Raw genomic sequence first — 12,840 nt, forward strand, 5'->3', positions numbered from 1 at the left:
TACAGCTCTTCTGTACCATCTTTATAATGAAATTTAAGGTTTATGGTGGTTTTCCTTACTGAATTAAAGCATTTTTAGTCGTTTTCAATATAACCTTTGTATGTGAGGCGTGGTTATAATCCGATTTCCTCCATTTTTTAACTGCATAAGGTAGTACCTTCTAGAAAGTACGATTCTAGAAAGTTTGGTTGACATAACTTTAGTAGTTTACGAGATATGTACAAAAAAACTTACTAGGGAGAGGGGCCCACTTCCCCAAAAAATTACATTCACTTATGCCCCTTCATAGTGCGATCCTTTATACTTTATTTTACTTCAATAGCTTAATTTATGGCTTAGTTATAGCTCTTCATATTTTTTCGATTATTGCCGTTTTGTGGGCGTGGCAGTGGTCTGATTACGCCCATCTTCGAACTTAACCTTCTTATGGTGCCAAGAAATACGTCTTCCAAGTTTCATCCATATATCTCAATTTTTACTCAAGTTACAGCTTGCACGGACGGACGGACAGACAGACATCCGGATTTGCACTCCACTCTTCACCCCTACATTTTGATTTATATAACCATATATCTAACTCGTTTAGTTTTATGTCTTGCAACCAACCGTTATGTGCACAAAACTATACGAGGGCTACTATATATATTTCTGGCCTAGACAACACTAAGTGTTGCCAGGTGCAATATGTCATTTCCATTGGAAAGTTTGACATTTTTTAGCCTAACATCACTCAGAACGTTTTGTCATTTAATCGTGAATTGTTTTATTTACAGGGAATTAAAAAATTCATCTCGGCCAAAAAATGGAATTAACTCTTGAACATTTTCGTGCGATCATTTTTCACAACTTTCGACGTGGATTATCGCGACAAGAGTGCATCGATGAACTAAAATCTTTGTATGGCTATGAAGCACCATCCTATAGCACTGTGAAAAAACTGGTACAACGAATTCAACCGTGACCGACGCTCGCTCAAAGACGATTTCCGTGAAGGTCGTCCAAAAACAGCCGTTGTGCCAGAAAACATCGATGCCGTACGTGAACTGATAATGCAAGACCGTCATGTAACATACCTTCAGATAGAGGTATTTCTCCCACCAGCATACATTCGATATTGCATGAACACCTGGCCGTAAAAAAGGTTTGTTCTCGTTGGATCCTGCACAATTTGACAATCGCTCAAAAAAAGGCTCAAAAAAAGTGCTTCGAAAATTGGTTTGAGCGCATGCAAAAGTGTATAAATCTTGATGGAGAATATTTTGAAAAACAATGAAACCATTTTCGTTGTTAAATATTCCTATTTTCATTATTAGGCCAGAAATATATATAGCAGCCCTCGTAATACTCTCTGTAGCAACTTTGTTGCGAGAGTATAAAAAAAATCGAAAACTCCAATTGATAGCTTAAAGAATGACCAGGGAGCTCCATTTGCTCTGTTCTAGTACAAATTATGAAATGATTTCGCCCACCATTTAATTTAAATTGGTCAATGAGCAGTAAGTGGTTGGTAGACGTCTCTAGAAACTCTATATACGTATGCCAAATTTATTAGTCAACACATTATCAAGTGCTCATTGGTCTTAACAACCGCAATGTTACTTCTGCTTTCTCCAGGCTAGACAAACAAGCGAAGCGAGTGAGGTCAAGACGAAATATCTCCTGTCATCAAACAAAGTCAGCGCATTCGCGTCTTGGCTCCGACGTCACTGTTGGCAGTCATAACTTTGAAGTTAGAATCCATTTTGTCTACCTTGAAACCAACATCAACAACACTGACAATATCAGCCTCGAAATACAACGCAGAATCACTCTTGCCAACAGGTGCCAATTTGGACTGAGTAGGCAATTGAAAAGTAAAGTCTAATCTCTACGAACTAAAAACAAACTCTACAAATCAAGGTTTTGCAGAAGGTTTATGGCCCAGGCGAAGAGCGACTGGTTTTGCTTGGTATTTCCAATTGGCAAGGAGGAGAATTGAATGGGGGCGGTTTGTTCGAAATTTGTTGGATAAACAATTTATTAATCAAATTTTATGTGTACAATTTGTCGAATCTTTATAAATTTATTCATAGGTAGAATCCCAAAATACTTGAATAAATAAGTAACTTACTACTTTTTAGAAAGAGTTATTTATATATTGAGATGAGATCATCGTATATATAAATGCACAAATTATGATCTTCAAAGAACACCTTAAGTGACTCTAAATTAACCTAACATTGTATTTACAGAGGACATTTCAGAGGACAAATAAGACAGATATCCAAAAACCATTTGGTTATTTGAGCCATAAGCACCACACCGCCGGGCATTGCTGACCATAACTTATTATATTCTCAAAACTTTATGAGCTGCTATGCACATTTTACTGTTATGCATTATTATAACGAAAAATATCGGATACTTGCATTGTTATGCGCATTATTAGTGTGCGTTATTTGTAGTTGGCCGCTTAGGAGATTTGATATATTGTCGAAACCGAGGCGAAACTTTGCGAATGCAGTTTCCTCTCCAACTATTCAACTCCAGTCTATTCTTCTGCATATTTGACTGTATACTTTGACATAACTTTGCCAGACTTACGCACACACACACACACATACTAACAAAGTGAAGACTCCAAACTTCCCAGAGCATTGTGTCGGCAATTGTCAGTAAGTTAGTTTGATGAAGGCAGAGGCGGAAGCGGCTGTGCAGAGGAAAAGCGCTTGAAGTAGATAAATTTTCAGCAAGCAACAAAACAACAATAAAAGAGCAGTAGAGAAGAGATATGAAAAGAAAAAGGAAACTTTCGAATTTCAAGCAATTTCAAACCAGTGAATGAGTGCGCCGAATAACAAAATTGCGCGCACGAACACACACACACGCACCCACAAAGACTTGCAAAGAGTTATAAACCTAGCTCAACCGCACACCCGCACTGCCGCACAGCAAGTTGAGTCGGTGAGTTATGAGTTGAGTAGAAACTGGCCAAACTGCCAAAGGAGCAGCGCGCGCACACACACACTCACACCTACATAAGTGCAGCTACAAAGCGGCATACGCAAATTGCTCAATTTAAATTGCGCTTTTACTTTTTTTTTGCCTTGTGTTGCTGATGGATGCATAACGGCAGTGATTTTTGCAACTTTGCTGCCACTTTTGCGAATATTTCCGTCCACGGCGTATGCACCATGACTACATCACTGTCTGTGAGTGTAAATATGAATATATTTTTGCGTCTGTGTGTGGGTTTATTGTGCTATGGCGTTGCATTTGAATTTGATCTACTGCCAAGTACAGTGACAGTGCAGTGCTTGGCGTCATTCAATATTCATATGCTACAAGTGCAACAGTGTTGCCACCTAGTTAATATTTTATTTGTTAATATTTAAAGGACTGTTGCCAAAAGTACATATTTCGATTAATTTGTGGGGATTTGTGAAGTCTTAGGTTTCTTGGATAAAATGATGCTCCAATATAAATTATGAAATTTGAGGCAACCCAGTTTTATACAAAATTATAAATAATTTAATTTTTTAAAATCTACTAAAATATATACGCAAATAAATTCAGTTTTATTTAGTAAAACTCTATTAAGGGTTAGAGTTAGGGGTTAATTTTATTTTGCATTTTCGTTAAGTGTAATATCTTCAAAACGTTACCTTGATAATTTAATATTTAATAATTACTTTTCGAGTTATTCGACAAATAAAAAAGAGCGCTCGGGCACTCCAAAACGCTAGTGTAAAACTTTAAATGTGTTTTTCTCAAAACTATGTTTTTTAAACTGGTGACAACTGTAACTCGAAAACCGCTAACTAGATTTTAATGAAACTTAAACAGCTTTTAGAATACATGATTATCCTGGGCCTGATGATAGAAAACAATTTCCTGGACCGCCATTTTTTATTTTTGAAAAAAAAAAAAAACACAAAAGGTTCGATCAGGCCCAGGATTATCATTTCTAAAACTATTTTTCTACTTCGGATCTACGTAACCTGGTAAAGTACTGTCGACTTGGTAACATAACTCAAAATCATATGAGGACAAAAGCTTGGTCCAAAACATAGTACGTCTTACATGTGTCAAATAAATCACATAAAAATTTAAAGAACTTATAAAAGAAATGTGTGTTAGAGACCGTTCTGAAGAAATTTATTTCGAAATATTGCCTAAAATACTTTCCAAGTGGCAAACCACCATCAGAAGCGGATTTGTGTGTAGTAAACCCTAAATATAAACACCATGCGTCTATGCTAGTATTAGTGCAACAACCAATGTGCTACAAATACAATCACAAAGCCGTTGACTTATGTGGTTGTAAGGTCTTGGGGCTTACTTTTGACTACAAAGTTCGTTATTTGGCATTTCATATTTCAACCAAACAAAAAAAAACAAACCGTTCACTTCAAGTTTTTTCCCTCGCTCACTCATTCGCTAACTCACTTCCTTGCACGGTCATTCATTCCCAACGGACATTTATGAAAAGTTTGCATTTCTAATTTACTGGAAGAAAAGTGTATAAATCTCTTCAAATATTTTTTTCAGCCGCATTTCATTTCATTTCTGCTTAATTTTTCGTTGTAATTTAATACACATTTTTTCTGTAATTTCCACTTTACTTTCGTTATTTGTGTTTAGTTTGCGTACCACTGACCCTTTCAGTCGCAATTTACACTCTCGTTGAATCTCATTAGCGTTTCCGAGTGGCAGTGAATGGCTGATGAGGTGTTTCTAAGTGCTTTATGTCCGTGTTTTAGGCTGAGTTTCATTTCTCACCACCATAGAATATAAAAAGAAAGTGTGGATTGTAAGTGTTCCGAATTATAGGTCAACACATTTCGCCAAGGCTAATGGAGAGTGGAAAAAAATCAGTTATGTCTGTTAAAAAAATAATTTGTTCATAACAGCATAAGTGCTCTTTGTATACTCTTCATCTAAAGGATAATCCTTTGTCTCTTTTTATACTCTCGTAGCATGTTGCGCATATAGTATAAAAGTTTTGTTCACATAATGATTGTTTGAGGGGCGAAATCGCACCATTGCCACGCCCACAAAATGGCGTTAAGCTATAAAGAAAAGCTTAAAAGTGATATCACCACGAGTGAAGATTATGAGAAACTGTGGTTTCTTAGGTGCCCAGACATGCTGTGAATATCTAATGTTAATTGATAAATTCATATATTTATACATATATAAGTTTCTAGGGAAAACCGATCTATCAGTTAGATATCTGATCAGTCGTAGTTGTTTCATCAACTTGAACCATTAGCCATATCTAACTGTGTAGTCAGAATAATGTATTCCGAATTATTCTCACTGAACAAGATAGAGTCAGTTTTCCTAATGTTAGCGAATACACTGAATCTGATGATCCTGAGCAATCTTTCAGAGAACTCGTTGAAGTCTAGAAATGCATTATACACATAGGATATAGCTATACATACAACTTGAGCTCATCTTAAGTATGTATTTGTCTAAAAGAAATGTTTCCAAACTAGTGATTATCTATGCCAGTTTTTATACATGCAGCCCTTGGGCTTGTTAATAGAATGAGAACCTCACCCAAATTTTTTTGTTTTTCTTTCACATATCCCATGACAGCCATTATCGACGTTTCTATAGTTGTATGTGTTGCCATTGCGGAGGCATCTCGCCTTCTAGCAGACTCGTATTTGATTGCAGTTATTTTTGGTGCTTTTGATTGCTTTTCTACAGCAACACATTACAACACATACATTATGATTGTCTGCAATAAGTAGATTCGGAGCGGACAAAGGAGTGCTGTCGAAAGACTGCTAGACAATATTTATTGTTTGTCATGCCACAGTATCTAGGTATGTGCTTTGTCTGCTGTGGCCACTGAGTCATTTCTCATAGAAATACAATCGAGAAAGAAATGCCAAAAATCGCAAATCCCAAACATTTATTTGTTTCGTCGTTCGACACATAAATCAAAATGGATCAGCGCCTTCGAAAGCGCCGCAACCCATTCGTCGACAAATGTGCTTTTTTGTTGTCTGCCAAGAACAAAGGCATAAACGCAACAAACGAGAAATTGGCAACTCATCTCAGTGCGTCAACTACCCCCTCCCCGGCTCCCTGTTGTACCTGTGTCCCTAATAGCGCATATGCCACTCGAACGGTATCGCAATTTTATGCTTCCACCGCAGCCCACATGCTTTTATCTCATGGAGTCTACATGCTTCTTCAACAACTCATGCCTTGCCGTGCACTAAAACGCTTTCCGCTCGCCGCTGCGATACTACTCAGCTGATGATCATCCATTTGGCTGACTTTTAATGACAGCGGCGCGCAGTTTCCTTTACCAGTGCGCTTTGCCGTTGTTCAGCTTTTTGTGTTTTACTCGCCACTTTCTGTCTGTAATTTGCGTTCATTGTTTCCCGCTCAAGAGCAGCGAAACTCTTTAACTAGTCACTCACTTCGTGCTCATCTAAGTATGAGTGGTCGTGACTACTCAGCTTGCTTACTGCGCGTTTTTGGACGACTTTAATGGATTTTCGGCAACATTTCGCGCGAAGGATGGTGGTGGGCCGTGTAGTCGCCGCGAATACCTGCTGACAAAAAGTGGCTTTTATTGTTTCGCTGGCATTTCACTTTACTCCTGCATTTTCTCCTTGCTGCTAAGCTCTGTTATAACGTCCTAGCCCATTAGCTATTATTCGGACGCTTTTAGTATAGAGGAAGCATTAATAGCTTGTCTACAGCGCTTTTCGAATTGATTGTCTTTTCTAGTGATTGTGTTGTCATGCTTAGAGCACCTGTATTGTCATTTATATAGATTATTCTTCGATATCTGTGTTTGTTTGCTAGGGTGGCCCTATGTTTTCGAACTGAATTATGACATGAGATTAGGATTAAATTCGAATAATTGTTCTTAAATAGCGTATACTATCTACTATCCTTAAATTTATAATGAAGCTGAATTCTGCTTATTTCTTCTTGAAATAAGGTGTTTTATCCTTACAGTGGTGAATGCTGGAATTTCGTCTTCCTCTAAGCAGCTTTGGCAACTAGCGTATACCTTGATCTCTAATTTAACCGCATGTGCACCTATTGGACAATGACTAGACATGGCTGAAAGATGTTGAAACTTATGGTCTTAACCACCTCGAACCTGTCTTCTATTCGCCATTTCTCTGCTCACTATCTTTGGGCGCTGCTCTCTTTCGATTCAAGAGAGTAAACGGATACTTCTTTAAAGTTATTATTTATTATAATTTTTTTCTTATATATTTTAGAAATGTTTTACTGTTCTGAATGACTTGAATTGTTTGTTCGATTCGCTACTCGCTTGGCGAATCTAGATTTATACGTAATAGCCTTAAATGTGGCTCCATTAAATCAATGGCAGAAATTTAGAAATATTTAACCACTTTTAACATTTTAAGGACCACCCTCATGTCCATAACTAAGTAGAGTAAAAATTTAAGTGTATTTATCTGAGATTGTTTTCGGATTGGCTTTCCCCATTATGTTACGAAAGAGTGAGGGTTTCCCTAAAAGTTTGCTTTTTGCTTCCACCCTCACTTACCACTCACTTTTCTCCACTCCGCTTATCGTAGATCAAAGTAATTGCGAAACTATGGTTATTACATAATCTTACATACATTCTGCAAAATGTTGCAAAAGTTTTGTATTACACTTGCGCTACTATCTTCATAGAAAGCAGTGAAGAGCAGAACAAAAAAGAACAACAACTAAAACAAACGACAGCAAGTACAACTAATAAGAAAAGCAAGCAGTCAAATACAAATGAAAACACAAATAACAACAAAAAATAACACAAAACATACAACAACAAACAACAACGACAACAATAACCGCCATCTTTGTCACCGCTGCCAGTTCTCGAGTTTAATTTCATTTTAAGTCTCCTTTTATTGCATTCTTCCAGCTCTCTTTGTTATTGTCTTCGTTCGCCGCGCATTGTGGCGCTGCTGCTCCGCGTTGTGCTCACTTCTATTCGTGCTTTTTTCATGCGCCATTTTATTGCTTACTTTAGTAGTTAGCGAGTGTTGATTAAAATAAAGCGACAAAAGATAAATTATGAAAGTCTATAATATTTATGTACACAACTGAGGAGAACATTGTAGCGCTGGGCTCAGCTGGCTTACTGAGATTACAATTACTTTCATGAACTGCCAATAAAAACGACAGGTGAAAATTAAATTGGCTGCTTTAAAATTTTTTTTAGAAACTGTTATCATTTGAGAAAGGTTCGTATCGGAACGGTTTTGAGCGATGAGAGATATAATAGGCAGAATTAGTCGGGTTTGCGAAACCGTAAAAAACCCGGACTTATATCCAGTGAGGACTACAAATTATATTATTTAGGAAATATTACAACGATAATTACTACATATAAACTTTCAGGTTAAAACAGGTGTATGAATATGATATGTAACATGCCTCATTAGGTACATCTTCTGATCTACTTGGTATATATCTATATATGTCCTATATACCATTTCTTAGATCAACTTTATTCATAAATTATAATATATTCTAAAATTGCTTACTGAAAATTGTAACCCATATTATTGAAAGATTATATTACCTTTGTATAACATTGAAGACCTTAAGGTTCTCAAATAAAAAGTCTAAAATTTCTTTAAAAAAACAAGATATGAGGCATTTTAAAATCCACATTTAGTTTCCAAATCAAGGTTGTTTTCTCTATTGTCAAGGTAACTATTTTGACTTTTGAAGCAATATGAAAGGATCATATTGCTACTAAGACAATATAACACCCTTTGCGTTCTTTTTTGCTGTTTAATAACCCATTATACTTATTTTAAAACTTTTTTTATTCGAGTTCCCATTTGTGTTGTTGCTACGTGGAATTAAAACTATTTGTCTATTTTACTCGCTGAAGACTTGCGACCTTGTTGATAAAATGCTTACTCGGAGAAAGTTTGGTACAGCTACTGGCGTACGCCGATGATATCGATATCATTGGAAACAACACCCGCACCGTTAGTCTGCTTTTTCCCGCCTGGATAAGAAAGCGAAGCGAATGGGTCTGGTGGTGGACGAGGACAAGACGAAATATCTCCTGTCATCAAACATAATAATAATTTCGTATACCTAGGAACCAGCATCAACACCGATAATAATGTCAGCCTTGAAATCCAACGCAGAATCACTCTTGCCAACAGGTGCTACTATGGACTGAGTAGGCAATTGAAAAGTAAAGTCCTCTCTCAACGAATAAAAACTAAACTCTACAAGTCCCTCATCATTCCCGTTCTACTTTATGGTGCAGAAGCGTGGACGGTGTTAACATTCGATGAGACGGACTTTATGGTCCCTTAAAAATTGGCAACGGCGAATACCGCAGAAGATGGAATGATGAGCTGTATGTGTTCTTCGACGACATAGACATAGTCCAACGATTAAAATGACAGCGGCTACGCTGGCTAGGTCATGTTGTTCGAATGGACGAAAGTGCCCCAGCTCTGAAAGTTGTCGATGCAGTACCCGCTGGTGGAAGCCGAGGAAGAGGGAGACCTCCACTCCGATGGAAGGACCAGGTGGAGAAGGACCTGTCTTTACTTGGTTACCAATTGGCGCCAAACTGCCAAAAGGAGAGATGCGTGGCGCTCTGTTGTGGACTCGGCTATAACCGCGTAAGCGGTTTCTATGCCAGTCAAGAAGAAGGAGAAAGTTTGAGTTATTTCCCAATACAAAGTGTGTTTCTTTAGATATATGTTTTTCAAGAAGAAATTAAAGGCATAATTTAATGAAATGGCCAAGACTTTAGCTTTAATATAAAATTATTAATATAAATAAGATAAGATAAGATAAGGGTTTGCCATTATGTTTTAAAAGGATTTCGGGCAAGTGACCGTCGAGGCACGAATTTCAGCCGAGAGGCCTGATATGGTTGGGACCGTATGTAAGCAATAAACGTTCCTTGTTCCGTTGTTTCTGAATATGTCTGTTCATTATGACATGAAAAACCAAACTCACTATAAATTAAGTAACAGCTGTTTAAAAGGACTAACTCCGAAAAAAGGATTGCCTCATTACAAACTACTCGTCTAAAACAAACCCAAAAAATCCCAGCTGAAGTATGCTATTTAAATAACATAACTCATCCAATAATCAACGTAGCTGTTATCGATAACGTTGTTGTTAAAATTATAATTTTTGTGGTACCAAAGAAGTGTTGTTGTGTTGAAGTAGGTGAAAACAAACAATAAAACTACTCAAATTATTCGTGAAACATTCCCTAATTAAACTGAATGGATTCTGAACTGAATGCCTTACTGCTATATACTTCTCCCTCATGTACCAAATTTTCTGAGCTCTGCAGGCTAATTATATTTAGTATAGTTATATTTATTCATTACTTATTATTATTTTATGTTTTTTCGTTGATTGCCGCTCTAAATAATCTAAATTTGGACGTGATGGACATGATAATGATACTCATATTCCCTGATACTTTTGAAGGAAATGGAAGTTTCGACTAGCGACTTTCTTAAATGCTATGGATGTACCGTAATGTGTAATTATTCGGACAGAAAAACATCTCAAAATTAAGTTTTCAAATATCTGACTCGTTTTCGAAGTTTTTGTGATGCTAAAATGAAATGAATAGCGAAATTGAAAATACATTTTCAATAGACACGAAATTAAGAAAAAATATAATCTCTGCATGGAAAAGGATCTACAGAAAAGTAAAGTAAATACTGTTCGAAGTATGCTACAAGTTAAAGTTAATATTAATGTCGTCATCACAGATTATATGATCTGGGCAGAATTTTGAAAACCGCTCACGTTAGGTGACTTCAGCTGGCTTCAACCTCAGACAACACTCACGAAGATGATGTTTGTCAGGAGTAAAATTATTTCCAAAAAGTCAGAGCGTTTCATTAATAAGTGAACATGCTGTTTAACTATTTCAAAATACCAAACCATGCCTGACTCAAAATCTTTATTTTAAGTTCCAATTGTCCGATAGCTGTACTTAAGTATCAAACCACAGACATATCTAATGAAATCTCAATCACACGATCATCTTCAGTCTGTGTGAAGAATTCGGAAACTAATAACAAAATAGAATACGTTTTCTTTTTTTAAATGACTTAAGCTGTAAATAAGCAAACCTCGCATTAAATTACATTCATTATGGTATTCATTAAAAGAAAAAATAAGCTTTTTTTATCACAAATTAGACGCGTGAGAAGTAGCAAAGTAAATCGAAAATACTTATTACTTCTAAACATGCTACCGCTATAACAAAAAAAAAAAAAAATAAAAAACAAAAAAACACCTCTTAACACATAATGGATTTCCTGACTTCCGTTCGCTCATTAATTTGAAGTGACACAGTTATTTTTAATCCAAATGAAAATACAAAATGATTTACATATCCCCGAGTAAGCCAACTTGTCAAGTGTCAAATAAACTTGTCCATTCCCACAGAGCAGCACAGCAAATAAGTGAAAAAATAAATAAAAAATTACAACAAAGTAGAGGAAGCAAAATGTGCAAGATTGCGCTAGCTTTGCGTTGGCATTGTCGTTTATTTGCCTCCCACTTGTTCCGGACCATTTCGATTTCAATTTCTCATCAACGTCAAGCCAAAGTTTTCATTTCTACTTTTTTGGCTTTCGTTTTTATTGTTGTTTTTTCTTTTGTTTTTGCAGTTTATTTATGTGCTTACTAATAAAAGTAAATCTATTTATGCAATGCTAAAAGCGGGACTGTGCACAATATTTGCATGCCAGCAATGGGAAATGGTCAAACAAGTTCTGAAAGTCGCGCGACGGGGCGTATGAGCAACATTCAAAAGTTTCACTTGGAGACCACAACAGCCGGCCCGTGGCTTTTGTCTCTACCAATGCAGGGACTTTTACATTTTAATACTGACAGCTGCCAACACACACTGCAATATACAATTTTGTGTGTGAGAGATTAGGCCACCAACAGGCAGGGGTGGTCATAATGTGGGGTGGAAGCTGCCCTGTGGGTTGCTTCCAGCTGTTGTCCTGCAATATTTTTGTTTGCAAGTAAGCTTTCACACAGCTGCTTTATTGCTCTCAAATGCTTAGTTGCTTAATTTCTTAGTACACTTTTGCTTTTGTGCGCTTTGTGGGCGTTATTAATTTCCGTAACATGTCACCAGCTTTTGCGTATCATTCCACACACACACAGTGCCCTTTAAAACGCATTTTCGGTTGCCCTCATGTATTTTTACACATTTCACATTTACATACACACTGCTGTTTGCGTTGTCTACATTAAGTAGCAGTGGCGTCTCGGTTTCTTTTCACAACGAAATCTTGCACACCGTATGCTGAATATTTGCAGTTATACACACTCTCTTGTTTAATGCTAAGAATTGCAGAGCTTACTTTGCGTTTCTTTTGTTTTTATTTCGTTCACAAATTGACCTCTGAAAATCAATGAATTTCTGTGTTTCAACACACAATTTTATTTCTTCATTTAGACACTTTTTCACTTTTTCAGCTTCCGTTGCTGACGTCTGACGCCGTTGACAGTTGCACGTTCACTGATAACACACAGCAGCCTTTACACACAGCTGAACTCGCTGGCTGTCGCCTGCTTGAGCGCCTAAATGCTGGCAATGCTTTGCACTTTTGTGGTAGCAACAGCCGTTTGCCGAATGACCGGTGAATATTTGAGTAGTGTCTCGCAGATTTTCTACAGCATAGCCTATGTGCCTGTGTGTGTGCGTCGGCTGTTTGGTTCTCATGAGATGCAACGCGTGGTTATCGCCGACAGCACGTACATATAGCCAGCTTCACTTAGTATTCGTCTCGTTTGTTCGGTGACATTCGCTCAGCTGTGTTTAGTGTGCAG

The 12,840-nt window shown here is 37.1% G+C and overlaps 1 protein-coding gene across 2 annotated transcripts in view; it reads right to left on the reverse strand.

Annotated features, from left to right (window-relative positions):
- LOC105219100 (putative uncharacterized protein DDB_G0282129) overlaps window positions 1–12,600 on the reverse strand; it is an 85,753-nt gene extending 73,153 nt beyond the window's left edge. For both annotated transcript variants that reach the window (XM_029044768.2, XM_029044765.2), the window contains exon 1: window positions 12,372–12,600. The gene's annotated coding sequence lies outside the window, so the exon portion shown is untranslated. The remainder of the gene's footprint in view (window positions 1–12,371) is intronic.
- Window positions 12,601–12,840: the final 240 nt, after the last annotated feature.

This window comes from Zeugodacus cucurbitae, chromosome 6, assembly GCF_028554725.1.
Source record: "Zeugodacus cucurbitae isolate PBARC_wt_2022May chromosome 6, idZeuCucr1.2, whole genome shotgun sequence".
Classification (NCBI taxonomy): domain Eukaryota; kingdom Metazoa; phylum Arthropoda; class Insecta; order Diptera; family Tephritidae; genus Zeugodacus; species Zeugodacus cucurbitae.